Here is a 6,059-nt window from a genome sequence, read left to right as displayed (position 1 = left end):
GACTGAACAACAACAAAGTAGTTCCATAGCTCTGGAGAAATTCAATTGTTTTTGAGTTGGCAAAATGCCTGGCTTTTACTCAACTAAACAAGTTATTTCTCAGTTAAATGTACACATATCTGCATATTGCCATACTCACAATAGGAACATAGGAAGTTGTCTTATACCAGGCCAGATTATGGGTTGGATCCAGGATCTGCCTTCCACAAGAGGAAGGACTCCACTCGTGAAAGGTCTGCCCGATTTGGGGGGAGTCACCCCTCCTCTCTCTCTCTCTCTCTCTCTCTCTCTCACACACACACACACACACCACAGCTCACCCCATTCAGCAGGGTCTCCTGACCATCTGTGTAGAGCTTTCATGGGCTGGAGGAGCTGCCGTGGGAAGGAGGGATGGGGAAGTCAACGTCCGCAAGCACAGTTGATCCAGCTTAAATCTGGGTCCAGCCCTATTTGTTTATCAGGCAGTGGCTCTCCGTGGGTTTTAGGCAGGTCCTTCACATCACCTACTACAGGGATGGGGAATGTGGGGCCTTCCAGATGTTGTGGGGCTGCAATTACTGTAAGCCCTAGGCAGCATAGCTAATGGTGAGGGATGACGGGAGTTGCAATCCCACAATATCTGATGGGCCACCCATTCCCCATCTCTGACTTACTAAGTGAGGCTTCTGACTAGAGATGCCAGAGATTCAACCCGGGATGTATGGCATGCACTCTACAATGGAGGTATGGTCCTTCTTGGACATTCGGAGAATACTGAAGGAAGGGCATATTTTCAGTGTAATTAGTATTCATTTATTGCATTTGTATCCAAGGAGAAAGGGCTGCATGCATGTGGATTGTTCCCATTTATTCTCACACCAACCCTGTGAAGTAGGTTAAACTCAGGAATTGTTACTGGCTCGAGGTCTCCCAGTGTGCTTCATGGCTAAGACAGGATTTGAATCTAGATTTTCCCCAGTCCAAATCCAACACTCTACTTTGGCCAAACGAAAACTTAGTATTGTTGCCCTGGGTTTGTCATTCAGTGTCCATGTCTCCCCTCATTTTTTCTGCAGTAATTATATTTTCTAAGAACTCAGTGTGTGGTATGCTATATTTGGGAAAATGGAATGCTTTTCCAGTGCCCCCACCCCACTCCTACCGATAGTGTGGCCATCGCTGTTGTGGTTGCTGTGTGAAATGAAGTTATGCAATTAACATGGGTCCAATGGGATTTATTTTTATTTTATTTTAAGTTTCCGGGAACTCAACCCCATGCCCACAATATTTCAGACACTTAAAACAGTAATGTATTTTTTAAAAATGTCTGTGGTCTTCCTAGTTTTATGACTCTTGCTTGAAAGTGTACATCTAGCAATCTGGTACTGAATAGCATAATTATTTCACACACACCTGCACACACACAGAACACAAAGCTATATTCTAGTTTCTTGCATGCAAAACAGGTTATTGTACCATTGTCATTAATATGTCACTTGCAGGAGCATCATATGATGTCTACAAAGCTCCTGGCATGCTTGACACTGGTGGAAGCACAGCCCCCCCCCACCCCCCGGTCAACCCTTCCATGATTTCCACTGGACCTCCACATCTGGTGACTAGCTCCATGTGCCACAGAGCTGGGGTCCCTATGAAAATGCAGAGCCAATGTCGTGCTCTTGGAAATCCATTTGTGTAACAGGACTCCCCCCTCCCGCCCGGACCTCTGTTTCTCTCATTCCTGTCACCTATGAAATCTGCTCCAGAGAGTTTCCCAGCCCTCCAGAGCAGACTTTGACGGTCCATGGGGGGCTGTGTGTGTGGTGGGGGGAGGGTTATCAGTTCCTCCTGGTTCCACTGATGGAAGCTGTTCTATGGTTTTTATGTTCTGAACTTCTCCTAAACCACCTTGGTTGGTACCAGAATGGCAGTATAAAAATATTATTATTATTATTATTATTATTATTAAAAATGCCACCTTGCATACAACCCACTGTATGCAAGTAGATCTGGTCCTGAGCAAAGAGTTCTTAAGTGGGCAAATCAGAACCAGTTAATGTACTTTCATTAAATGATAGGCACAGTCAGAATAATCATTGAGCAAAGCTATTTATCTATGCGGTAGGGAAATGGAGAGAGGGTGAGGTGTGTCCTAATTTGAGTGAATCAACTGCCGCCGCCCCTCCACACACACACCAGGACATTGCAAGTCTTCTGGAAAGGTATGAGCCTTGCTTGTCTTTCTGTCCCCCCACACCAACACCACTTTTTCCATCCCAGAGCATAGAAGGTTTAGGACAGGGGTAGGCAACCTGTTCCAGCTAGATGTTTTCTATTACAGTTCCCATAATCCCTGACTGGGGATGCTGGCTGGGGCTTGTGGGGGTTGTGGTCCAAAACCTGAGGAGGGCACCAGGTTGCCTACCTTTAGTCTAGGAGACACACTGGGGGAAGCAGGAAATTCTGTGTGTAGCACTCATGCCACATCAGCATGTAGTCCTTGCTATGTTGGTCCCAAAAGCTAGGCGATACCATTTCTTTCTATTTGTTATTTGACTGACAGATTGGCAAGCTTTCAAATTCTTTGAAAGTGAGCGCATATATCAAAAGGTTATACGGGAAGGGATTATCCAAAATTGGCTTGAGGGTAATTGTGTGAGCAGGCACAGACAATATGAAAAGAAATGTTAATACTGAGTTTCTCTATGCAAAACAATCTGTGATCCATGAAGCTGAATCCAGTCTAACAGCTATATATAGCAGCCGAGGGAGGGGTCGGGGCCTTAATAAGCCCCCTGTTTCTGCTGCTTGCCTGTAATTGCAAAAAACTAAGGGCACCTACTAGCCAGGTCATACAGTATATGATCCAGTGTTTGGTTTGATAGGTCTCAAGCTATGCAGGCCTAGTCTGTGCATTTATTCATGTGGGTTCCCCCTTCTAAAAAAAAAATAAAAAAATCCAGATGCAAGAAGGGGAAGTTTCAGCCTCCTGCTGTGCCCTATTCATTAGATCTCAGGAAGAAGCTCAAGACGTTTTCCCAAGAAAGTACATTTTTGCAAAGTCAACAACAGAGAGGTAGCAAAGCAACTTTCGTTGTGCAGGCTGATTTTTCTCCAAAGGCTTGTCCAGCTGGTTGGTGGATGTAGAAGGCTTGTCTAGCTGGTTGGTGGATGTGTGCCCCAACCACATTTTAGCTTGTGGAATTTCCCCACAAGTCTCCCTTCTCAGACAATCATGCAAATTCCAGTCCACAGACATGTATATGGATAGGCCTATCCATTCCAGAGAGAGAGAGAGGCATTCCATACTGTCACTCCTGATACCCATTTAATAGCACAGCTACTGATGAGGGTAGAAGCTGAAACATTTAGCTTAAAATATATATTTTTATACTCTGCTGTTAGTCTTTCTTTCATACACACACACACACACACACACACACACTAAAATTATTAAATCCAATGAAAACAGCCAGAAAAGCCATCCATCCAGAGCAATCTGATTAAGTCCTGTTAAGTTCAATGGGACTTACTTCCAGGTAAGTGTGTAAAGATGATTGAACTCAATATATGGCAGAAAACACGGAGGATCTGAGACGTCTATTCTTCTATGAATAAGAACAAAGGCAGCCTGGTTGGCCATAAGAAAAATTCCCAAATCCATAAAATCTAATACCTTTATTAGGCCAACTCAAAGTTCACAAAAACATGCAAGCTTTCAAGATATCCAGATCACCTTCTTGGGCAAAATCATGAGCCCCATCATGGTCAGCTGTACTGAATGCTGCTGGAAGGTCCCTAGAAAAGCTTGTTCCGAAAGCCATTCAGTTTCTTCCTTCCACAGCCTCAAGGAAAATTCCACCAGGACTGTTCCAAAAAATGTATGTGGAAATGGGAACGGGAACAACCGGGTGAGGCGCATGCTTGCCTTGGTCTCTTAAAAAATGTGCGTGGGGTGGAAATGAAGATCACAAGCTGATAAGGAGCATGCTTCTCATGGCCACTTAGCTCTTATTGTGCCAGAGTCTGTTTCCTGCAAGGACATTTTCTTTTAAGGGCTTATACGCCATGATTGCTCAAGGTGTATTTTAATGGCCTATTAGCCTTCGCAAGATAATCTTATGGTGCCTTTGCTCAATTCCCTGGCAAGTGCTTCTTTATCCCATCCCATGAGAAATAGACAGGGTTTTAATTTTTAAACTTACAGTTCAAGTGGGAGATGAGGTCGACTCAGCAGCTCCCACCCATTCCTCCCATGGTCTTCCCTTTCCCCTTTCCAGCCTCTCTCCCCTAACCTCAGTGTTGCTGGTTGTCTTGCCATCTTGTCATCAGGTCTGCTGGTGCTTTTATTACAACCTCCCCTAAGGTGTTGCCCTCCAGGTGTTTTGGACTACAATTATCATTCCTGGCCATTGGCCAGGCTGACACAGGCTGATGGGAGTTGTAGTCCAAAACATCTGGAGGGCACCATGTTGCGGAATGCTGTTTTTTTGAATGCCAGGTTGGTCCCAGTAAGATTTGTTCCAGAATAGGTATATTCCCATCCATCTGGGCAAATGAAATATAATTTTATTTATAAAAAGAAAAATCCTTACCAAAAATGGAACAAAAATTACATATTTAATTTTAAATACAATTTAGAGTGCAATCCTATATCTGAGATCCACTGGCTATAGGACTCAACGGGAACTCCACTACAGCAATGGAATGACAGACACGCCACCGCCATGACATATGCTGTCAATTTGTTTGTTTATTAAAATTACCCTGCTTTTCCCCTCATGGAGGTTTACAGGCATGGTTGTTGAGTTCCCCCTGTTAGACCTTGAGTTCCTCCTGCTAGAGCTTCTCAGTGGCGGCTTCCCAGGGGGGTCCACCTGGCACTTACTTTGTTGTCCTTTGGGTTCCAGGCAAATACCTTTTTCCAGACCTGTTAAGGCAGGGTGTGGCAGATCAGGCAAATCGTCCATATTTGCACCACCTTACTCCTGCTGCCCAACTAGGAAATTCAATAATTAAATGTCTCCAAAGAATTCTGGATTAAAGAATGTGATCCCCAATGTCTAATTCAACACAACTTAGCCTTTTATAATGAGAGTAGTTACAGTCATCTCTGAGGCTTCCCAAAAGGGAAACAGAAGTGCCAGAACATCAGTAATTGATTAGTATGGATAAGAAAGGAATCCAAGCAAGACGTGCCAGGTTTTGCACTCAAGAGTGTCATGGAATTAGCACCCCTGTTAGATTTATAGTAACCTCTCTCTCTTGACATCATTAAAAAAAACCCATAAAAACAATGAGGTTGATTGTAGAACAATTAGCTTGCCAATAAACAAAGTCTGCCATCAGATAAACTAATAGGAGGGAGTTCCTAGATCATATAAAATGCAAGATGTGTCTTTACTAGACAGGTTGAAGTTAGAAAAACAATTCTTGTCACAATCACACATGGAACATGTCAGGGGATTCTGGAATGTTTGTATATGTCAGTATGTTACTATCATTTATCTTGATAAGAAGTTTGAAATTCAACATTATTATTTAGACATGTTGATTAAAATAGAAATGTAGCCCTAGGAACATGAACATAAATTTATAAACTAAAAACAATCTAAACGTGTTTAATAGCCTCAGAAGGGTATATAAAAGGGGATTATGAACACATGGAATTGGGAGTTCTGTCAAGGAGACTTGTCCCATCTTTAACTGCCTGTAGAAGAAACCTAGTAAGCTTCATGCTGACTATTACTGAGACGGATATTGTTATTGCTCTGCTTAAAAGCCTTAAGAAGTGGTTGAATATATCAAGTGTTTGAATCTATAAGCCTTGTATTTAGTATTGTTATTTTTATAGTACTGTTATTTTTATAGTAAAGAATACTGTTATTTTTATAGTAAAGAAACAAAAGACAAATCTTGTCTGAGAGACTTCCAGAGAAATCTTGTCTAGAAATCGGAAACTTTGTATGACCTATATCCATGGTAAAGAGATTTATCTTACTCTGTGATGGTATCTGGTTTTGAGAGGAATCGAATTCTGTGCAGTTGAAACAGGTAATTCAGGGTTCCCTGATGTA

The sequence above is a fragment of the Heloderma suspectum genome, chromosome 2 (genome assembly GCF_057233095.1).
Source record: "Heloderma suspectum isolate Gila_16-S chromosome 2, 16-S_ref, whole genome shotgun sequence".
In the NCBI taxonomy this organism is placed as follows: Eukaryota; Metazoa; Chordata; class Lepidosauria; order Squamata; family Helodermatidae; genus Heloderma; species Heloderma suspectum.
The sequence above is the reverse complement of the archived record's forward strand: the minus strand, read 5'-3'. Positions refer to the sequence as shown.